At 43.8% G+C, this 24,582-nt stretch overlaps 1 long non-coding RNA gene across 1 annotated transcript; it reads right to left on the bottom strand.

Moving 5' to 3' along the window:
- Positions 1–459: 459 nt before the first annotated feature.
- LOC104150073 (uncharacterized) lies at positions 460–20,289 on the bottom strand. Its single transcript, XR_011139304.1, has 9 exons — positions 20,127–20,289; positions 19,476–19,567; positions 19,034–19,078; positions 18,077–18,203; positions 17,104–17,850; positions 15,403–15,563; positions 13,778–13,900; positions 8,925–9,101; positions 460–1,299 (listed from the first exon to the last, which is right to left on the bottom strand). It is a non-coding gene; the product is annotated as an uncharacterized lncRNA (long non-coding RNA).
- Positions 20,290–24,582: the final 4,293 nt, after the last annotated feature.

A 24,582-nucleotide genomic window follows, 5' to 3' on the forward strand; every position in this document is an offset into this window, starting at 1 on the left:
AAGATTTTTGCAAATCTACTCCCACCCTTTCAAAAATGCGACCTGACTCTTCTGGGCGTCTACTGTTAAGGAGTGGCATTTGGCCTTTGTTGTGTAAGTTATTCTGTTCTGGCAAACACTGTATATTATCTAAGGGGGGTTTTTTGTTGTTATTGTTTTTTTTTTAAATGTGAGGAAATCAGTTGATTTAGGGATACCGTGCAACCCTAAAAGGAGCTAGCTGGGACAGTTCCATGATTCTGTCTTCTACTTAGCCTTCGCTTCCTCACTTCCTTGCCTGTGAAATGGATCAAACAGTGCTATCTTCCTCAAAGAGTTTTTGTGCATATCATAAAAGGACTAAGTACCAAACCAGTTTAAAGGTATCATTAGATAGCTTACTGAACTGTTACAGATAACAGATTCAGATATCAGTATAGGCGTTCCTACTATCAATGAATGGGTTTGATAACAAATAAAGTAATTAACTAGTAAACATATTTATCAAAGTATTTACATATATAAGCTATTTACATATATTCATATGTTATGGCCCAGGGAAAGAAACAGAAACAAAATAACAGACAAAAGAAGGGTAAGAAGCTACTTTCAAAAGGGAAAAGCAGTAAAGAGCAAGGAAGCTCTCACTTCTGTGGTTTGGACCATCACAGTCCCCTTTAACGAAGGAGCTTTGCTTTCATGGATTGGACAACAACCATCCAATAGGTGCACCAAACACTCACGCAACCATGCGGAGAGGGATTTAAATCCCAGCGGGAATTTCCCGGGGTGGTGTCCCGATCTGAGGGGAGTTTGTCACTTTAGCAGACCAGCTGCATCCAATGAGGCAAACTCCAGGTTCAGAAGCCCCTGGTGGTTATTTATAGCTGTGATCAAATCAGAAGTGTGGTCATAATATTACCTGGTGGCTCTGGCAGGTTCAAGATGATTCTGGCATGTTCTTGAATGTTCTTTGATGCATAGGTGCCACTTGCTCCACTCACGTGGGATTTGATGGCTAGCTGTTTCCTCCAATCACTGTCCAGTCACTAAGCAGAAAACTGTTGACCAACAGGTATACCCAGGTGGAGTCAGCTGTAGGTTGGGGCAAGAGACATCAGGTATGCCCATTGACTTCTATGGGTGCCACCACAGTGTGAGAAAGACACCGAGCAGACGTTGCCCCTGACAGTACCCATACCTTTTGGTAACTGCAATGTCGTATGCATATAAAACAAATAGCAATGCTGCACAGCAGGGAAGTGATTGGTGTAGCCGGCATGGTAGACATATCCAAGGACTTCTGGTTCACTATTTCTCCTATATTCCCCAAACAGGACAGAGGAACAGAATTAAAAAGAAAATGGAGTCTTGTGTATTTGCAGGTTTCCTAATATGGCTATCAGACTTCCAGTAGTCATCATTTTAGGGAGTAGCAATATTATAAAATAACTTGGAAAGGAAAAACATTGAGAGTGATGCCAAAAATAATAACAACTCAAATGTTTTTGTTCTCCTATTAGATGAAGTTCAGCAAATTCAGATTTAAGAAAATGTAATCAAAGATAAGAATAAGCCATAAAAAACAGCAGGTACAGTACTAAGGAAGACAGAGAAAGCTTGCAGCACAAGGTGATGGCTTTAACAAAAAAAAAAAACCAAACCAAAACAAAACAAAAAAATACCAAAAAGCAGGAAAAGCTTAGCAAAGGATGAAATGAAGATCACACAAGAACTTAAGATAAACAATGGAACTTTTTTTCTCGTTCTATAAAGAAGAAAAGGGCAGCAAAGGAATCATTAGGGTCTCCCAGAGATAGAAGAGCAGAAACTAGAAGCCAGAAGAGATAGGCATTACAGAAAAATTAAATGAACTTTTTGCTTCACTGTCCTTGAGGGAGGAGGATGAACTGCTGCCAAAGAGAGAAATGCATTTTCCTGAGTGAGAAAAATGAAAAGCAAAAAAGAACTCAAAGTCAAAGAATAAAAACTGATAAAGAAACTGGATGCTGAGAACATTGCTGAGACCCTGAGGCTAAACAGGTCCCATCCCGCTCACTAGGAAGAGCACAACAAGGAGCCCCTTTAATTGTATCAGCTTAGATTTACCAATGGTAAATCATACCTGACCCAGTGGATTACTTTTTACGATAAAATGTCTGGATATGGGAACAAGGGGTGAGCAAAAGATGTCATTTACCTCAACTATAGCAAAACTTTCGACACTGTCTCCTGGAACATTCTGGTGTCTGAGTTAGGACATTATATTCTGGATAGGTGGACAACCAGATGCATAAAAACTGGTTGGATGCTTTAGCTCAGAGGGTAGTGGTTAACGAGTGGTACTCGGCCTGGAGGTCAATAACAACTGAAGTACTACAGGGGTCGGTCCTGTTTCATCTTTATCAGATAGCTGGAGGAGGACTGATGAAGTTTGTATACAACACCAAAATGGGGGGGGGGGGGGGGGGACTGTCAATACACTTGTGGGCAGGGCTACCATTCAGAGGGACTTATGCAGGCTGGAGGAATGAGCTACAATAACTTCACAAAATTCAGCAAGGGCAAATGCAAACTCCTGCAGCTGGGAAGGCAGAACCCCTTGCAGTGGTGCAAGCTGGGGATTGACTAGCTTTACCAAAAGGTTCTGGTGAGTTCTGGCAGACAGTAAGCTGCACGTGAGTCAGGAGTGTGCCCTGGCAGCAAAGGCTAATAGCGGTGTTAGCAGAAGCACAGCCAGGAGATTAAGGGAAGGAATGGGTTATCCTCCTTTACTCAGCATTTATTGGACCACAACTAGACACTGCATCCTATTTTGAGCCCCCCAATACAAGTAAGACGTTGAAAAATTGGAGCAAGGTCAGCTGAGGGCCACCTAGATGGTCTGGACTGAAGCGCTTGCCCTGTGAGGAGGGACTGAGGGAGCTGGGATGGTTCAGCCTGGAGAACAGACAGCTTCAGGTGGACCTGCTAACAGCCTGCGAGGACCTGTGAGGAGTTTATTAAGAAGACAGAGCCAGGTTCTTGACTGTGGTGCCTGGTGGGTAGATGCGAAACAATGGGCTTAAATAGGAACAGATGAGGTTCAAAGTGGGTATAAGCAGAAACTTTTTCCCCAGGAGGACAGTAAGGCACTGAAATAGGTTGCTAAGAGAGGTTGTGCAGTCTCCGTCCTGGGAGGTTTTTCAAGCCCCCGCTGGATACAGCCCTGAGCAACTTGGGCTGATGTCACAGCCACCCCTGCTTTGCACAGTAGGTTGGACCAGAGACCTCTTGATGTCCATTCAAATGTAAACTATCCTAAAATCCCATGATCTAGGGGGTTCAAAGAGGACCCAGCTGAGGAGAGAGAAATGGAAGTTCCCATTGGACTTCGGAAACTTGGGTAAGCTAAAGAATAAACTACATGAGAGTGTTTGACAAGGGAAATATCGGCAATACCAATTAAAGGCTAGATTAAGAACAGAGATTTGTGGCTTAGCTAGCAAGAGAAAGAAAAAAAAAAAGACATTTTTAAGGGTAGAGAGCATAAATAGACAGAAAAGTTGCTTCCGGAAGCACTGTACCTAACTGGCTGTGTAGATTTGGAGAAGCCTCAGGGAAAGCTTTTGCCAGGACATTGGTTAAAGGTGTGATATTTTCTGCCTGTCTAGCGTAAAAGAAGGGCCAGCCAACAATCCTAGCCACGGAAGTACCTGAAAGGAGGAAAGCAAGGGCAGCTTTCCTGGGTCAGAGGGCATAGTGATGGTAGCTGTGGGTTGAAGGTTTGTCCACAATCACGTTCTCTCCAGCAGAGACCTGTGGTCCAGGCCTGGACCTGTTCGAAAGCAATCCTCCTACCTCTGGAGAAACCACCCAGTGCAGCTACCCAGGGAATTCACCAGCAGGAGCAGCCACTGCAGCTGGAATCTGTCAGAAAAACGTCTACCATTTTGCCCAGAGGTTTTTTTATCCTAAATTAATTATCTGTTTGCCACGGACGCCTAGTAAATGCAAATACACCCATCCTGCCCCTCAGGAAATTCCTGAGACAATCAAGTTCTAAGGCTGCAAAAATGTCCTGGAAGTGTCACTATTTGCCGGCCCTGTTCCTGTGAGGGACAGGGGCTCTGGGCTAGGTAGATCTTTTTTCCTGGCAGAATCATCATTATCTTCTTTTTCCAGTTATTTTGATTCCTACCTAGAAAATGGGAGAGAAAAGCTTTATTCCTCTATTGCGGGGATTTTGTCAGGCCAAATTCACAGTAATAAGGGGCTGTTAGGTCTTCAGATAAACACAGATAATAAAAAAGGTATGTTCTTATGCTCATAAATAATTACAACTCAAAATGCAATACAAAGAAGTCAGTAATCCCACTCCCAGGACATCAGCAAATAGCATTGTCCAAAGATCATAACCTAGGAGTAGGGTCATTCTCCAAAGACAGCTGTCTCGTTTCCCTTCCAAGGAAACAGTAATATATCACACTGCAACTCATCACAAAAGTGTAATAAAAAATACACATTCATTAACCTGCAGAAAAGAAAAGGGAAGTGATAAAACATACTGATGAAACAAAAATCAGTCAATGTAGCCAAGACAGGAGGTTGTAGGAAGCTCCAGATGGACATAACCAAACTAGGTAATTGGACAGCAGAATACCAGATGAAACTCAGCCTAAACATGTGGTTTGAGGGAAATGGTTTTAAACTACTTGTAAACATTAATGGGTTCTGAATTAGTTCTAACCTCCAAGGAATAAGATAAAGGCATCATTGTGGTTAGCTCAATGAAGACATCTATTCAATGTGCAGCAGCAATGAAAAAAAAATGAATGAAATGCTAGGGGATATTGAGCATGGAACAGACAGAGAATAATGCAGAGAACACTGGAATCAATGAAACATCTTCAGCCTTGCCAAGTCAATAGACATTTATTTTGTATACCACCTCCCATGAAATCCACAACTTAAAGTGCCCTCCAAACTGGAGCAATCTAATTGCAGAATTAAATAACAAGAAAGGGAGAAACTTTGCTTCTCTGCTCACAAATTAAGTAAAGAGCAAAGGATTGAAATGAAGTCTGGACAAAGTAGAGTTACAGAGGGACTGCCATAGAAGAAAGCTCTTTCACCATTGATGGAGAAATTTTGGACAAGAGAAAACTGGAAACAGATGAGCAGAGAAGTAAGAAAGCAAAGAAATAAAGATAAATATCTGCTTTGATTGGTGAATACAAATGGGAACTATTATGACTAGATGGCTAGGTTTGTCTGTGGGTGGGTATTTGTATACATAGCAAAAACGTCCATATGATAATTCTCGGGGGCTAGCCCCAAGGATTCATAATCACTGGGTCAGTGGTTGCAGGGCTGAGGTGAAGCAGCCAGGGTTCAGTCTCAAATCTTTCAATTTTCTATGCATATTTTTCACCTCCTGGTTTGTGTCTTTTTTTTCCCCCTATTTCTACTATATCCCTTTGCAGGTACAGATTATTTCTTTATGTTTTCTGCTTGTGCAGAATAGGAGAAACTAGTATTTTCTGTAAAACAAATACACAGAACAATGTTGACAAAATCAGAGCAAAACAGCTGAATATTAGACCAGTCAAGGCCAAGGCATATATATAAAGTTTTACAGAGACAGAGATAAGGTAAATTTGCAGGCTCAAAGGGAGGAAAAGAAATCGAGGATACGGCTGAGGTAACAAGCAGTGAAATTAATGGAAAACCTGAATTAAGGAGAGTCAGAAATGATACATTTTAATGCTTCCTAATTCAGGCTTTAAGATATTTAGCTAAAAGTAGTAAAACCACAGACGAATGAAATAAAAGGCAGAGGAGAATAATCATGCTGAATCCTTCCAGAGTGCTTCACATTCATCGTTTTCAAGGTGGAAGAGAATCACTATCCCCACTGTACAGCTGGAGCAAATAAGAAGAGAGAAGAGTTAAATATCATCCACAAAGTCACAGAGTTAGTCATAAGCACGCAGGGGAATCAAACTCAGCTTTGCAGTGACCTACCAATAGGCTATATTGCAGAAAAGTAACCAAAATGGCCAACTATGAGAAATACTATAAATGTGCTCTGAAAAGTTTCCGGTTAGAGGTAAGATACAAAGAGCAAAAAGTTGAATAGGAAAGAAAAGTGGCTTGAAAATGACGTTAACTTGGGTCACCTCATATCGAAAATGATGTAGCAGAAACAGCAATTAGCAGGAAAGAATAAGCAAGCTGAAATGGTGCCTCTTAGCTTTTGGGTTGTAACCCCCCAAAAGGGCAAAGAAGTCGGTTCAGGAGGGGAAGTTGGAGCACGCAGGAAGGAAAAATGGAACTGTAATATGCTGAGAGTTTAATTATAATCTAAGTGAATGAAAATCTCACTCTCCCTTTACCTGCAAATCCTACCTTTGAGGTCAAGTATTCACTGCCAGTCTCTCAAAACACTCACTCAGACCCGCTACATGAGATTGCCATTAGTATCATAGATACATATTTTATTCTTACATTTAGAGTAAATTTAAATGTGCAGAGAATATTTTTTATTTTGAATAAGGAATCGTCAATCTGAAAGAGTTGCACGGCATTGAATTAGAGACAAGATCAGCATGGGCAGACTTTCAAAAAGAAAAAGAAACCATATAATGAAGCTGGGCCTGTTTTGTACTTTGTTTTCAAACACTGAAAAAATAAAAAGGAAAATCTCTATATCGAGGGAAAAAAGCATATTTTGAATTGCAGATTGGATCCAAAAAACCCCATGTTCTTTTATTTAGTAAAGCCTCTCTTTTGAAATAATAAAATAAAGAAGGATAAAAAAAAAGGATGTTGGGAGGGAGAGTGGACGCTCTTTCTTAAATCAAAGAAAGAAAATGCAGTCTAAATTTGACTTTGTGTAGCACGAAGAGGACTTTCTGTCTTTTAAAGAGATGAATAAGTAAAAAGAAATCAGATGGGGTCCTCTCCAAATAAGTGCACTTACTGCGCACTTACACCTGCCTTACTGCCAAGAGGAAGAAAAAGGAGAGTGTAGGCATGGAAATAAGCTGATTTTTTTTTCCTTCCAATTAAAAAAAAAGCAATTTTTAATCTAATTTTAAATCTAATCTTAAAAATTAAAAATGGTATGAAATAACTTGATGAGGTCTGATTTGACCAAAGAGAAAGTGTCAACACGGTCTTGGCCATGCAAGGCGCTGCCTGGGATAAGATTCCAGCAGAGAGACACACACAGCCCTTTTCTACAGTCAAATTCCCATTCATATATAAAGGTGGTAAAACACTATGTGGTAAAATCTTTACAAAATTGAAGTGCAAACCATGTCTTCTCTATAGTGTTCTCCTACACTTCCATGTTTAATACCCATTCCCTGCTTTCAGTGCTGTCATAGTTTCCATTTCAGTGCTCCCTCCTCTTAGCACTTCTCAAAGTCATACAGTCGACTAGATTAATTTAACCTGAAACCATCATCCAGCTGTAAAATCTGTATTAACCCCAAGGTGGTAAGTTCTTTTTGTTCACTGTCCTGAAGGTACTCTCAGGAGAACAGTGAAACTGGACTGTAATAAAATATTTCAGAGCCTTGTTTTCATACACAACTGTTGTGACCAGACGTAGCACCACAGCCAAGTGTTACAGGATAGAAAAGTGCTTGTATAAGCTATTCACTCATGCTCTCTAACTACCTGCAAGCTAGTTTGACTTCTTTAACCACTAAAGGCGCTTTGCTTGCGTTGCTGTTGAATAGCTCTTGTTTGCTATAAGATATGAGAATCAAGAAGCTGTAGGGTTTGAGTATGCTGCCCTACTGTGTGAAGGCACTATCCTCGCTATTACTGGTTCCATTTAAATATAGGTTTTCAAACCTTTTCTTCCTTTTTCTTCTATATCATTGTCTGTGATCTCTCTTCACGTGAAACAGTTTGGGCAAAGTTCCTCCTTCAAGGCCTTACTTTTTTATCTGAAAGATCTTATTGGACGCATTTCTCCAAAATACTGGAAGACTGAGGAAATACCTTTCTGTCTAGTCAAGTAAGGGAAAAATCAGTGGCTATGGCAAGGAAAGGATGGCCTGGCAGCCCTCCTCAAATTCAGGTTCGCCTCCCGCAGTAACGTGATCCTGCAGGAGGATCCCGTCTGTCGGACAAGGGCAGTGTGCTCTAAGCACCTCCAAAGAGGCTGTCCACAGAGGTAACGGGGCAGGTAGGACATTTGACGTGTATCAGCCTGCTACACGCAGCCTCCTCATGACCCCTGGCTTCCTGGCCCGGTGGGCCACACTGCTTGTTGTAGCCACCCTGTGGAGCAGACCAGGCAGGTCTACCTTATGCACCAGCTACATGTCAGCTTGGCCCCATATTTCCTTTGGACTCCATGCGATGCCCTGGAGGCCCTAAGATATAATGATCTTTTTTGTGTTTTCTGTAATAAAGACATACTGTGAGGCCTGTACGGCAGCCACTAGAGCTGTGTTTTTACGGTGTGAAAATGAAGGCTTACATTGCCTGCTCTGCGTCGGAGCGTGAGAGCACTTTGGAGAGTTTAAGGGTGAGGACTCCATTATCCAATGTAATGTATTTCACTAAGTGCCACCTTCAACATTCAGAGAAGTGAGTCAGATCCAGAAATAGCAGCCGGGTCCCTCATTTCTTTCTCAAAAGATGCTTCAGGTGACTGAACTGTTACAACTCCTTTAGATGCTACAGACTGAAAACATCTATCTTATCTTCTTATTGAAAATGTCATGTCTGGTGCCAAGCCTTCCCTGAACAGCTGTCTCATATCAGCTGTAACATAATTCTTGGTTAAAAAGAAGCTGAGAAATAAATGAATAAATTATTGTCAATTGAGCAAGGGATCTGGAGCCTATAATACAATAGTGTTGAAGAATCTTTTCATAAACCAGGAACACAAACTTAAACCATACAATATAAACTTAAATCCAACTCTTAGAGCCACATACCTTAAGGTCTCCTGGTGCTGTCTTTTCATAATGTCTATGTACTGTAGCCAGAACCAGCAATATGACATCTGAATTTCTTTCCCCCGGCCTGCTGGGTTGCTTTCCAGTTAAAATGTCCTGTTCTGCATTCGCGCTGTTCCAGTGGTCGTCCAGTTATAACTTGCCGCAGGAAACATCCTGGTAAGATGATATCAAGAGGGGATGTTACTTCTCTGAAGCATCTATAAATTCATCTGTTATTCTGAGAACACTTGTGCAGGCAGGGCAAGCAAGTTCAGTCCAATTGGCTTGTGTCTGGACCTGCGTTAGTATGTCTTGTCCCTCAGGGGTTCATACAAAGAATAAGGGCAATAAATGGCTGGCTTGTTAAACGGACTCCAGACCAAGTGGAGCTAATATAACTCTACATGGCTGCACCTGGTCAAGGAGACACCCTCTCAGGACAGGAATGCTGCCTCAGTATGGCAGCCTGTAGTCACCATTACTGGCACTTACATGCTCCTCTACTGCAATATTATTCCTTGATAGTTTCCTTCTTTCACAGTCCACTCTCACTTTAGAAACTGAATAACACTCCAAAGGAGCCATTGCTTAGGACCACTGTAGAAATAAGAAACATTTCTGGAAACCAGTTTCCCCAAATTTACAAGATTTTGATGCACTAATATGGTTTTGGTAAAGTCTTGCTGCTTCTCAATTATGCAGAGAAACTGAATCAAACACAAGGAGGCCAAAGGACTGCCCAAGGTCGCCGTGTGAATCAGTATCTCAAGCTGAGTGAAGCGTACAAGCACGTGAGCTCTGATTTTCGCCATCTAGCTGTTAGACAATGCTCTCTTTATTTCAAGCTACTATTGATTTACACCCTTCTACTCTTAGAATTCTGCTGGCATTTTGTTAATTCAATATCCAATAGCTCTTAATGATCCTGGCTAAAGATAGAATGCTAGGGTGCCGTCACACTCCATAAAGTCATTGCATAAAAGTGTGATCGGGAAGTCATTTTTCTTACGTAGTCTGATACGCAGGTCCTCAATCCAAAGAAACTCTTTGCTCAGCTAAGTTTTACATACAGCTGGTAAAAAAATTCCAGTGTAAGAGTTTTCTGGCAGCAAATACAGAATACATTTAAACTGAATGTTTTCCAGGGAGGGCTTTTGGGTTTTTTTTTTTTTGAAATTTTCATTGGGATGTTGCTGAAACTTTTCATTTTGATAGGAAGGAAACTCCTTGCTCTAAAACAGAAAGAGAGAGAAATTGCTCAGGAGGCATGACTGTCAGGAGGAGCTGTTTAAAAGAGATACTAATAAAAAAAGAAGAAATTTTATCACATTGTTCAGTTTCCAGATTCCTTGGGTGACACAACATGTCAGCCAGCATCACTCACATTATTTGCCCTGACAGATCCTGCCTGACACAATGACTCACAGCTGCTCAGGGCCATGTGACTGGCAGCCATTAATATAGTGGAGCGGCTAAATCACTGCTTTTCATTTGCACCTACCAACTGTACATATGCAAAAATTCCAGTTGTGCATGCAGCCAGCTACTCTTGGTTTGTTTGCAGATTATGGGAGAGCAATAGTAAGAGACAGAGCTTGCTTTCAGCAAGCCTATTTCTTTCCAATTCTCTTTGCTGAGCGACTAGAGATTTCCATTAAAACATCAAAATGTCTTTCTAGGTATAAGACCAGCTCTGCATAAGATAAAGAAATAAAAACTATAAAAACAACCGTAGCATTCAAAAGCATTTCTAAGCCAACTGCAGTATAACAAATTCAGTGTAAATTTGTGCTGACCTTGGATCCAGAATGGTCTCCTTCTGCCAAAAATTTGCATAGCAGATATTACTTTTGAGTCAGGAGTACAGTAAATTGCAGTGTGTAGGTTTTACAGGACGAAAAGATGATAGAGACTGAGTCTCAACTCTACCTGCACAAACCAGAGGGAACTCCAACAGATTCAGCTGAATTTTCCTGCTTCAGTGAGGAGAGAACTGCATTGTTTTTAAGGAGTACATGCCTTTGTGTTTATTCATGCATGCTAATCCAGTGGCCTCATCTGGCTGGGAGCTCATAGGGCAAGTACACTGTACACAGGGCAAAGGAGGTGGAAAATGGCTGTTTAAGCTACACATGCTGCCCTGACAGTCAAATACCTTCACGTGAGCCTGCGCACACCATTGTGTTTAGAATGTGGGATGCTGTGGACCCAGGCATCTCGCTCCACACGTTCATGACCCAGCAGCTCAGCCTGCACGAAAGCAGAACGGAAAGGAGAGGAAAAACGTTTTCTGGTCTCCGCTGCGGAAAAGTTTTGCACAGCCTGCTCTGTCTGAAAACCTGAAATGCTCTAAAAGCTCCACAGCTGCCAATATGCCACTGCGATCCATCCAGTCACAAGGACACCAGCAGAATAGGGCCATCTCCACTCTGCCAGCTGTGGCCCCTTGCTGGGGAATCTTCCTCCTCCCATGACAAGGAACTGAACAGCCCTGATTCTCTGCACTGACACCAGCATTTTCCTCTTTCTTCCTCACCCTTATGTTACAGTGGCTCCTCAGGGTGTTTCCAGCTTTCTCTTCTCTTCAAAGCTCCCACATCAAATGGGCCCAGAGTCCTACTGATAGGGTACTTCTTGGGTACTTTCAGAAAATGGAAAACCTGTGCAGGGCACCTTGCATGTGCTGACCATCACTGACCAGGATTCTCTGAAATGGTGGATGCTGCAGTCCTACACCATTAAGGCCTCAGTTTTAATTACGGTGTATCAGGTGCACTGTACATGTCTTCAGCAAGTTAGTGTCTACTAAAAGATTGTTCATTGTCAATGCAATATCAAGTCAGCACAGGTATTTCCTCTTGCAGGTTGAGATTAGAGGGCGTGCATTGTGATTGTTACTTCTCTGCCTTTTTTCAATACATCTAACTATTTAGTGAGCTATTCACACTACATGATCTTATCTGCTTCAGTCATAATAACCATCATCTCATGTTTGTAGAACACCTTTGTCCCATAGGATCTGAAACTACTTAACAGAACTGTACTGTTTTCCTGGATAGACTCATTTTTATTCAATAAGATCATAATGTGCCTTGTACAGTGAGAGATTTTTAAGTGAATCTTTAGATGTGTCAGCTCTTGCCCAAGAGAATTTTAGTAAATACGCCTAGATCATTGATTCACGCAGTTCTGGACCTCTTTCACTTTATTCAAAAAGTCAATATTTTTGAAGGATTGGGTACAGGAATGTTAGTACAGTACATTGATAAAGACAGCTCTTCTTCTGAGGAGATATGAATGTTAGCACCAGTAAAACACTATAAATATGAAGGGAATATTGTTTGTGACAGAGGAGTAGATGAAGTAAAATGAGACCCTGACTAACCACATGCATTGTTTACTGGGCAGGCACTCCCAGCAGTGAGAATGGGTTTCCTGCTACATAACATGACACAAGAGATGTCAACGAACACAGCATGTTTTACAAACCCAGGCTTGACTTGCTGCCTAAAGGCATAGTCCACCACCTTTCTGAAATCATGAGCAAAGAGACTGCGGGAGTGCAGGGTGTCATGGGGCGACGTGTAGTGAAAGGGTTGGACAAGGTTTTAGAGGGGACACATTGATGGAGTCCACCCCTGTCCACAGAGTGTGGCAGCGCAGCTGTTGCAGAGGCCAACGGATCACCTGCAGTCGGTGGTCCTTTGGCCTTCCCAAATGCTCTACAGCTGTGAAAGGAGCCACGGTTAGCTGGCTGGCCCCACTACTGCCAGGGGTTATCCCTGTCATCCCCATTCTCCTCATCTGTACAGCCAAGAAAAAAATTGCTTACTATGGTGACACGAAGGGCTTCAAGATGATGTGGTGTAAAGCACTGGGTAAATGTAAATGACAGCCAGGTCACCAAGAGTAAAAAGTATTTGACCTTTCTTCCTTTCTTTGCGTAGGCAATGGAAAGGGAGAAGGATTGCTTGGAAGTAGTGAGGAGCTATTTCTGTTGATATTACCAGGGCTGATGATTTTTCCAGATGAGCTGAGAACAAAGGACTCACCCAGACATACATATATGCCCTAGATACAATAATAGGCCACTGTCTTATGTCTTTGCAGACATAAGACAGTGGCCAAGTAAAGTTAGGCAGAAAACATTAGCAGTCTTAGAGCAGAGTGAGGTTTTGGATGAAGACCCAAAGACCAGGGAGGTAATGTTTCTGTGCTAGCAGGAGATGGACTAACACTTCCAAGCACCCAATCAATACTGCAGAATTATCTCAGCAACATGTGTTCAGCCCTTGGCAGGGTCAGAACAGTTCGGCTTCCTTCCACAGTTTAAAAGTAAGCAAACAAACAAAACCCCCCTGCCATGTTACCCTGCAGCCTGGCTGTCCTTCAAAAGAGCCCAAACAAATGAGAGCCCAAGTGCTGCATCTAGTCAAAAAACCCTATGACATATCTTCTAACAGGAGAGGTTTGTTTGAGATTCCCCAGATCATAACTTCCTAATCCTGCTATACACCACCCTCTCTGTCTAGCGGGCCTGACAAAATGCTCTCTAAGTCAGTAGAACTCCCCTAATTGATTTCAGTGGGGTTTGCAGGTCACTTTTGCTGTGAACTCCTTAGAATTCCTTAAAGAACAAAAGACATTTAAATGTTCAGTGTTGGAGAGGAGGGGCAGAGTTTGTGAGCCCCCCGCTAATGCGAAGCTCCAAGAGAAACAGGCTTGAAATAGTTCATAGGGAAGACTAGACACAGCCATTCAAACTCACATAAATTCTTACGGAAAGAAACTTCACCTGCTTCAGCTGAGGGCAGATTAAAAGAGAAAAGCAAAGAAAGATGGACACTCACCATAGATCCGCTATAGGACCGCTGTAGCCTTGACCAAGACCCGTAGCCTCTCTGGCCTCTTTCCTGTATATTCTTTCTCCCAGTAGTAAAATAGGGATAACTACACATTTTGCAGGATAGGTGCTGAAAGAAGAAATATATCAATATTTGTTCTGTGCTTTGGAGCTGAAATTTGTGCTATAAATGGGGGAGGTTAATATTATTAATTTCAAGGTTAAGTTTAGTATAGAGCTAATAGAACTATTTGTTATCATGACATTCCTTCCTCTAAACTTTCAGGATTATTGCCGAAAGCTTTGCATTTTCTTCACTGTTGCTAGTCTACAGCAGCAGAGGTGGAAAATTACTGCAATACACATGTGGTCTGGTAGTTAGGACTGCAGAGGTAGATAGTCAAGGATATTAAAAAACTTGGCATCGTGTAGGCAGAGGACCAAATGCATAAGATACAGGCAGTCACCCTAAGAGTTACGCATTCTTAGCCCAATATCACTTGGGAAGTGCCTTCATCACTAGCTGAAAAGGGGCTGATTGTCCAACACAAATCATCCTGTTTGAAACCACAGATCAGCACATTTCAATGGAGGACATTGCATTTGGAGCAGCAAAAGGAAGCAGCTGAAATATGGGATATGCAAACTAGGCATTTGAAATTGCTAAATATGAGGTTATTGCTTCCTATTCTCCTAAAGGAAAATTAGTAGTTGGCTGACGTAACAACATAGATGTGACGAACCGAGACAGCTACAGAAAATCAGTTGATCCTCCCAGCATTCAGCAAGGAGCAGACCAAACCTGAGAGTACCGGTGTTGTAACCACCATGCCATGGCCCATGTGGGTGATTTTTCAGCTAGTGTCATTTCAGCAGACCTTTCTGAGCTTGATATTTCCCATTTTTCCCCAGTGGAGGTTTAACAAAAAAATTACTGTTGAAATTTGTGTTCCTTCTGAAGAAAAAAAAATTAATGAAAGAAAATTTCATGTGAAATTTAAACCAGCTCTACTTTTCAGAAAGGAACCCACGTTTTCATATTCGTACTATGGTCCATGTGGACAAAATTAAGCACTTACGCTGAATTCTTGTTCTCAATGCTTCTCTAAGGAGGACTTGGGTACTAAAACTCTTTCTACATGGAAAGAGGAGAAAATGCGGTAAACTCAGATTTCACAGTGTTGAGGCTGAAAGAGCTGCTATTTCTTGCTAGTCGTTGCAGCCAAACATCAGATATCAAAAGTAAGAATTACTGGATTGCAGTTTGCAGGGCCCCGTGATTCAGTGCACTCCTGAATCACTGTGCGCTGTGCCCTGACCAGCCCTCACTGCAGCAAAAGCTGGATTTACAGTGAGGATGAAAAGATTTGGGAGATGATTACTTGAAGCAGACCCTGTGACAGTGATGTTATAGTTAACTAATTGTTAGCTTTCAAAGTTCCTATTGATTGTAGAAGGACAGCAAGCCTGGGAACAACCTAGGACAGTCCGCCACTTGTTACCTCCTAACCAGCTACTGTAACTGCAGTCTGATCACGGTTTTCCATTCAGCAGCAGCACTGTTTAAACTGAATTAATTCCCTCCCGCTCCAGCCCCGGCTCCCCTGCTGCCCGTTATGACCTCCCACACACCTGCGCTCCACTGGTACAAGCGTGCCTGCAACCGTATGCCGCGCCAGCCGGGAACACAGCCGATGCCATGGAAGAAGATGGTTATTCTTCAGCTGAACCAGCTCTCTGATCTATCTTATGGCCACGCAAATAGCCAGGCTGGCCACAGGCAGCAGCATGACCTGGGTGAGAGATTAGCAGGGCTGCTTAGGGCAGAGCGATGCTGAAGAAAAGAGATATCACGCTATGGCCTCGGAGCAATCTTTCTCAGCCTGAACTCAGCTGGAAGTTTGTTGCTTCTGTTTCAGACCAGATAGAGGGCTTGAATGCTTGCAAAAGTGTCTATTTTCTTCCAGGTACATTAATTCATCCAATAAAAGAAATTTCTCCCTAAGACTATTGTCTCATGCAGAAGGTGAACAATCTCCAAGATAAATAGTAAACTCAAAGGGCCTGATGATTATTTAGCATTTAGTGTAAATGGTATATAGCTGCTAACATCCTGCATAGACACAACACTGGAAAATACTGGCAGACCCAAAAATATGATGGAGCTGATCTTATGAGTGGGATATAGTTTTGACATTAAAGACATACAGCTTCGGTTCCCAGGCATGTGTAGGCTTTGTATGTGGATCAAGCAAATGCCTCCTCTCCCCTATGTAAAACTGTGATAATATTGCTTCTCATATCCTGGGAACTTTCTACAACTCAAGGGGCTGATGCTTGCAGAGCCTTTAGCAGCCACCAGAGCAGAATTTTTCTGCTGTGGTGGGAGATGCTGTTTTGCTGCTACTGGCCTCTATTTTTGAAACTAGTGAAAACAGAGGCATTTGAGAGAGCCTGGAGTGAAGCGGCACACAGGAAAGGATCTGAATAGTTCTCTGCTTAGCCCTATGGAGAGATGGTTCCTGCTAGGGCTTGAGACAGTCCATCTCATGGTGGCTGTCTCCAGCAGGAGCACAAGCCTCTCTTGCACCTACCAGCTGGGAGGGAAGCCAGGAACAACGGGACAAGGGACCAGCTTCTCCTGGCTGTGGCCCCGGGCAGGCAGGCTTGCAGCAAGCATGGGCAGACTACGGCTGCCGCCTCCAGCCTGTGCTGCACGGGCAGCGGGATAGCCAGCATGCAGCAGCTGTCTGGAAGCACTATGAGCTCAAATTAAATTCCAATTCAGCAGAAACCTGTTTTTCTCAGTCCTTACACAGCCTGCTCATCACAGTCTAGAGGTTAAGAAACTTTATAGCTGAGATAAGACGTATATCCATCACTGGGACCAAGGAGGTCAGAGTTTCACTGTGGTAGGTGCCAATAAGGAATCCCCTTCCTTGAAGAATTTGGCGACACCAAAGGAGAGCGAATGACTTGCTAATGTCAGAGAACAAGAAATAAGAATGCCTAGCCATAAATTATAACTTTCTACTTGTTCTTTGCATAACACTAAAAAAATGGTGTAAATCTGCTCTTTGCATGGATCAATAACTGATAAAGCAACCTCTCATTAAATGCAGGCACATTTTAGGGCCTCAGTTACAGTGCAGGCTGAACTAAAACAAAGCACCCCTCACAATAGTTGTAGCATATTTGTATGCTAAATAGCTGAAAGATACTTTTCATTTCTACTCTAGGTCTTCAGAGCCACACCACAAGCCCTAAAGTCTAACGAGCCTTATGGCATCCCGCATGCAGTGCCAGGCAAAATTTAAGCATTCACTTATTCACCTCTGGTGCCAACCCTGCATTCCTAGAGTGCACTCTCCCCCTGGCCACCAGATAGGCAAATGAGGGTGATCAGCCCAGGTGAGTCACAGCTGGTTGCTGGTGTAGACAAGCCCCAGGATAGGCCTAGCAAAGCATCAGGAGAAACTGTTGCAAAGTGAGATGTCATTGCAGAGGCTCCGTGATTCCCTTCTTCTGGCCACAAGTGGCAGCTGCAACCAGGAGAGCAGAGAATCTCCGGTAAGGGCTTCAGCTCTGCACACCTCTTCCTTCCTGGCTAGCAGAGAGCCCTTTTCCATTGATCATCATAGATCTGGGCAGTCTTTACTCAGGTTTCCACAGACAGTAGCAGGTTAAGGGGCCCAGGCGGGGAAAGTAATTCAGTTTTCCATGCAGTCTGGATCTAGCACTTCTGGAATAGATCAATGTGCGCAATGCATATCACAGTCCTGAACTTCAGAGAGATTTCAGGAAGGAAGAGAGATACATTTTATCAATCAGTTTTCTTATTTCTGTGTTGGTACAAGAAGAGTAGCAACAGTAGTTTTGCAGGCTTTAAGGCCAGCAGGATCATTACAGCCATCTCATCTGTCCACCTGCATAAGGGAGTGCTTCAGTTTTCCCTGGTGATCCCCACGTCCAGCTCAACACCATGCAGTTTGGTGAAAGCATACTCCTTAGAAAGAGAGCCAGCTCTGATTTAGAGACTCCGGGCAATGGAGATTCCCTCCCATCCCTGGGTAACCTGTTCTGATAATGAAATATGAGAAGAAAGGGAGCAGTTTAGTCAATGGTATTTGTGTATGATGATTTTACGTGTTGCAACAGTGCCCAATGCAGTAAGTAAATTGCCCCCTGGCTTTCATAAACATCATCTGTACACAAACATTATCCAGAGCAACTGTACGGCAGCAAAATTCTCCAGTGTAAGATAATGTCATCTCCAAAGCAATAAGAAAGGTAAAACAGTACTTACCAGCTGGGAAAGAAGGAGAGGCGACAAGCAGCAGCTAGCTGTAAAATGACCGTGTCAGGGCTACAGCTGCTTGGGTCTGCCTGATTTAAAGCTCCAGCCCCACAAAGGCATGCTGAGGAAACTAATCCTGTAAGAGAGTAAATTCATACCCGGGAAAATTATGAGGCACCCAGAGGTCAAGCTGCTTCTGTGGGGTGTCTTTATAATACAGCCACCAGCAGGAAAAAAGTCGGAAATTAAGTTCCATCTAATCAGATGAAACTGGCAATAAAGCCAGGGCTCCTCCATGTATTTATTTATTACATTAAGTCCAAGGGAACAAGAGCGCTTTTTCTCTCTAAATTTGGATGTAATTATAGCCGGCTCTTCATTAGTGCTTTCTAACCTCCGTCTTGGAGCGCTTTGCAGAGGAAGCTGGCGGCATCATTCCTTTGTTACTGGCACAGAAACTGACACCCAGAAATCAAAAAGTAGTTTGGCCAAATTCTTGTGACAGCACATTAAAAGACCCAACAAGGGAATGTGGACCTGCTGCATCATATCCCTGCCCCATGTCCTGTAACACTATGCCCAGCAGAAGAAAAACCTGGACAGTCCAAAGTAAATCAACCACGATGAGCCAGGTACAATTGGGCTGAACAGCTCATTTTGACTGTAGCCAACTCCCTGCCTACTGTGCCTGAAGGCTGCAACAGCCTTCCCCATCGTGTGATCAAGGGGACCCATATTTTTGTCATGTAATGGAGACACATCTAATCATGTTACAGGAAGGTATGTGACGCTCAAGTGTCTCTATATCAGGCTGTGTGACCTCTCAGCTGAAAGATGGGGCACAACTGATTTAGGCCACGTCTTAGTCCTTGAATATTACTTTGCAGGGCAGAAAGACTTGCTGTTTCATTGCAGAAAGCAGAGAAACATGACTGAAGTGCTTCCAGACCTCCTCCTCCTCCTCACCTCACTGCTTTCACCAAGGACTGCTTTCAGCAACCAAAATCTTGACTGAAAAGCAAAGAAAGGGAAAGAAATCCAGCCTCAGCCTGCAAGCCAGGATTTCGGATCCAATGTCATAGGTGCTAGCTGAAAGATCTTTTTAAAGCAAGTTCCTGAAAGATCGTTGCCTAAGTCCGGTCACACGGGAGTCACGGTCCCTTCCCCACTGCGCTCAGCAGACACCCGCATCTCTGCACAGCCAGGACAGCTGCCGATGGGGACACTGGCACACAGCACACAGCTGGGTGATGGCAGAGCCACATTTGCTCCCAGAGGTTTTCCTGGCTGGCATTCAGCCAGCTGAATGGGAGAGTCTCTCCTTCAGCAACCTGGCTTTTCAAATCACTGCCTATCCTGGCGTGATAGGAAAACGCCCAGGAGCGACCAGGAGAAAAATTTAACCTACCTTTAAAATATAAAAGGCTCTGTCCTGGGTGGCCTTCTGAGCAGACCTTCAGATATGTTTAAAAAAATAACACTTCTTCCTTCAGCATCCACCTGTTAATATAGAGCAAAATGTGAATTTTGTTTCTACCTGATCATGCCAATTGAGCAAACGGCCTGTTTGTGCACTAGGACACAGTAAGGCAAGAATCTGAAGCCTTCATCTTCCCTCAGCATCTTCATCTTCAAAAGAGAACACTAAGCAAACTGCTCTGAGCTCCTCCAAGGTGGAGACTAAGAGGTTAATTTTATAAAGCGACCAGAACATGTGCCTAACACCAAGCCCCATGGTACCAGGCACAGACACAAAATAAACAACAGTCATCGCTCCCAAGGGTTTACAAATGGCTGGATCTTTCTAAACAGTTCAGCATGACTTTTTTTGAAAAATCTACTATTAAGTGTCCCAGTGGAGGCAGCTGTCTGATGAGCACTTCAGGAAATTTGGCTCTTATCTGCAGGTGCTTAAATGGGAGCTGAGCTCTGGGGAAAAATCACACCTCTGAATAGCCAAGCGAGTGGCAGTAAGTGTGGAGGGGAGCTATTGCCTTGTCAAGAGATTATGGATGTGATTCAGCCTGGACGAAGGCAATAGCAGCGTCAACAGCCTAACCTTGGGGAGCGCTTCCCAACCCAGCAGGCGAGACGACGCAGACAGCCAAAGGCAAAGGGAGGAGAAGGAAGGGCAAGGACCCAGCAGGCGTGATATCCCAGGCGGTGGCGTGCTCCTCCTTGCACATGGAGAAACTCAGTGACCTTGGCCAACACAGCAGCATCTAAACACAGAAAAAAAACACAGCAAACCAGGCCCGAATCGAAAGCCTGTGCTAGTCTGCCTGCATGGCATCTACTGGTTCAGTGGCAATTCTCGCTAGAGGGCTGGCTCCTCTGTCACCACAGGCATCACCAAGCATCGGGCTTTGGGTTGCAGGTACCCCTTTGTCATAGATCCCCCTTTTCTGTCCATGGACTGCTTGGTGGTATTTACACTAGCAAGTAAAACAGGTGGCCTGCGGTGTTTCCTTGTCGGTAGGCTCCCCGACCCAGTGCTGGCCTGTGCCTACTGGCACAGGAGTGGGGCTCAAAGCCTTCGTTACCACATTGCAGAATATTGCTAGTGGAAATCCCAGAAGCCAGTCAAATTCCTGCACCACAAAAAATGTCTATTTCTGCAGCTTTTGCTAATCAACTGGTTTTCTGATTCAACCGAACCAAGAACCCCAGACAGACATTTTCCTCCAGCTCTGCAAACCCTTATCTCATGCTTTCTAACTTTTGCCTCCTGTGATTTTTTTCCTAAAGAAAACAGGTTAAAAAAAAGTGGCCTTCTCCTTCTACTCAGTTCGTTCTCACCTCCCTCAGCCCTTCACCAGCAGGTCACAGATCTGTCTTCCTTTGCTTCCCTAAATGCCCAGGGGCAGAAAAACTCTTGTCCTCTCCTGACTATGCAGACACAGTTTTGACGCTTCCATCCCTTACAAAAAATATGGCCCAATTTGTCTTCCCCTTTGCTCCCAGTCTACAAACCTCTGCCAATTCCTCACATTATTTTAATCACTCCTCAGGGCTTTTCTTCATCTTCTCTACAACTTTCAGGGAGAGATGACATGGATCTCTGCTCCTATTTCTCTTCTCTTCCTTTTCTAGACTTTATCCCCAGCTTATTCTACCCATAAACTGCTGCCTCTGTATTAACCGCTCCCGGACCTCGCTCCTCACCTCAGGTCTGCAGGAAACAAGCACGGCATGGTCCTTCCTCTGTTCTACCACAGCTTTCTAGACAAACTAGTTGTTAATTATTCATAAAAAGTGTATCTCTTCAAAAGAAACAGGAGATTACAAATAAAAAAGTATGAAGGGGAAGAAATGGACAAAGAAATAGGCTCTTAAGCAGAGCAGGGAGGGTGGTCGTGAGAGGCCAAAGCTCAGGAGCCTCCTTCCCCTTAGCTCTCACCTCCCAGAGTGTCCTGGCTACTGACAGGTCTGCTGGGAAGGGGGCAGAGCCTTCATCTCCCATCTCCTCCTACTCTGTGAAACTGGCTGCACAGAACAACCCCTCAGCAGTCCTCGTGAAGCAGATCTTGATTCCCCAAGAGAATGTTATTACCTACTCATAGGTAATCACGCTATCCCTTTCTTTCCCCAAAGTATATTTGAATGTACTAGCCACTTAGTGAGGCACAGGCAAATCCCACTGCCGTGCTCCCGTCTACAACAAAGTAACAGCATGCTGCATCCCCTAACGGGTCATTTCCAGATGACTTCATTGATTATATGATAACAGTGGTTATAGATGAAAGACATCTTTGCTAGGAAAACATTCCCCTGCAAAGGCGAGACATACACCCTAGAGAGAGGACATATACTAAATACCGAACATTGAGGACCCTATTTTCTGCTATGCTCCAGCTGCTGAGAGCCACTCTGATACAGCAAAGTAAACATAAACCCAGTTAAATTGGGTTTGCAGCTGCATTGTGTTACCTAACTGGCCCAAAGCAGCTGGAGTTTACCACTAAAAGTAGCCTCTACAATATTCTCGGGGCCTGGTTAGATATCATTTTGTCAGCACACTTCAGATGGCAGAGCACACAAATTGTGCACCACGCACAGAAACACAATGAAATCAATTAAAGACAATGATGTACTCTCTGTGTAAAATTACATAGTAACAATTATTTTATGGGAAACCCTTCTGAGTCTGCTGCTTTGGAGCGCAGAGGAGAGAACTGGGCTCCCAGGAGCGGCAGCGCTGCCAGGCTCCTGCCCAGGAGCATCTTCCTCGCTCCCCGCACAACCCACATTTGGATGCTGAAACTAATTATGCTGTGGGGTAAAAAAAGCTGATGTGTTACCTACTTTTAAATATTCATCCACTAACTTTCTACCACATTGTCAAAGACATTTATTTAGCCTGGGAGTTAAATATGGAAAGCTCGTTGTTCACACAGGGCTTGCAAAACCCTCTAATATGATGTGATATAAGTAAGTAGTATAAATGTGTAGCTTGATAAAAAGGGATAATTGCAAAAGAGTGCAAGGCAGAGCACATAGACCGGTGTTTTGGCAATTTAAAGTAAAAAAAAAAAGAGACTCAGCATTCTTCAGTACAGAGGGAGGTTGCATAAGCACTCAGAGGGGGAAAAAAAAGAAAGAAAGGAAAAGCACTTTTCTATATGGAAAATTAATCTGTGCACTGACCTTCAACCTGCTCTGGCACTTACACAGCTGTACAACGGGAAATGCGGACACAGTGCAAACGACATAAACAAATTCCTGCAGAGGAAAGCGTTCGAATGGGGACATCCATTCTCCAGCCTCAGACCCACCGTATTAATGCACTCGACTCCTGGGCAGTGCAGAGCTCCTGGTCTGTTAATGGAAAACTTCTCGCACAAAGTGGGAGGAAAAAAAATCCTTCCTTACAAGAGGAAAAAAAATCAATGAGCACAGGTTTGAATTTCTCAAGCACCAGGGCTGCCATGCTTTGGCAGTGAGAGAGCCTTGGCTTTGCTGGCTCACCCAGGCACCCCCCGCCGGGGACAGCCAGTCTGAAATATCTACAGTCCTCTGATCTACTGCATTGCGCAAGGCAGGACTGATGGCAGTGAGCTCGGGTTGTCAGACAGACTGAGTTCCTCCATTGGGTAAGAAAATGGATGCTATTGCCTGCTTGGCACTAAACGAAAAAGGGAAGCAGCAGTAAGGGATAGAGACAGTTATTATAAGTTTGACTAGGGACAGAATTAAATCGATGCAGTAAATGGCACTTAATGCACTTTAGTGACCCAATGCATTTATTTCATTATACCGTGTGCTGTGTGGCTGATTACATTTGATGCATAACACATGAAAAGCACTAGAGGCCATTTCTGGAAAATCTCAGGATGCAAAACAAATTGTCTAGGCACTTCAGGTTCTCAGCATATCTGGACACACACACACACACACACACACACACACACACACACACACGCGCACACACACGCACGCGCACACACACACGCACGCGCACACACACACACACACTTTCCTGCATAGCACACTGGGTTTGATAGCACCTTTCAGAAGTCACCTTAGCACTGACTTACCACTCCTTCTGAGGCTGCCTTGTTATGAACAGGGCAGCCAGATTTCCAGCACTCTGGATAAATTCTGACCATTTTCTTTAGTTGGTTTAACTGAAATAGTGTAGCTTTTTCTTCTTCTGGACCAAAGTCCAAGAAAACTTGAAAACTTGGAAAACTAAATGAGTGGTCAAATTTTCCAGCTGCAGAATACAGTAGGATTTCACTCTTTTCCATGGCATCAGTCCATACACACAAACCCAGCAAGCTGTCCTCAGAAAGTTCAACTCTGAGGGCTACGTGAGGGCTAAGATTTCTTCATTTACATGACATCCTGCGGAACGTTCATTGGCAGAGCAGGAGAGGCAGATATAAGAAAGGCAACACAGTCCTAGACAGATGCTAGTTGTTGGGAAGGCTCAGTTCTTGTTGTTCTGTCACTCATCTGGGTGTGTGATTTTTTTTGCTGGTGTAGTCAGAGAAGACGCTGAAGAACAGCTGAAACCCTTTGAAGACTCTTTGACAGATATCTTCTGGCTCTGCAGTGCTGGAATGAAGAGGCTGCTTGTTCCTACAGCTCCTCACTGGCCAGCTCTAGAAGTTCCTGTCCCACAAGTCAGGCAGCACAGATGTTTCCGTGCTATTCTCCACGCATTCCAAGATCTTAAGTTGTGGGCCTTTCTAACCCAGTTCACTGTGAACAAGCTGGGCTAGGGAGAGACCCCCATGGGTGGTTTGGCCAGCAGATCTGCAGGGAGCCACAAGCTCTGTGTGTGATTGGCACCTTATGTAGGCTTGCCCCATGCTGCCTGCTCCCATCCTCGCGAGCAGCTACGATGGGCGGCTATAAGCAGATGGTGAAATGCCCTAAACTGGTGCTGCTGACACCGGTAACCTCCAGCACAGCTGCAGCTGCAAATAATGTGTCTCCATAAGTGTAACGAACTGGGACTCACCAGGCTGGGATGTCAGTGTCTTACAAGACTGGACCTTGAAACTCTG

Source organism: Struthio camelus, chromosome 2 (genome assembly GCF_040807025.1).
Source record: "Struthio camelus isolate bStrCam1 chromosome 2, bStrCam1.hap1, whole genome shotgun sequence".
NCBI lineage: Eukaryota > Metazoa > Chordata > Aves > Struthioniformes > Struthionidae > Struthio > Struthio camelus.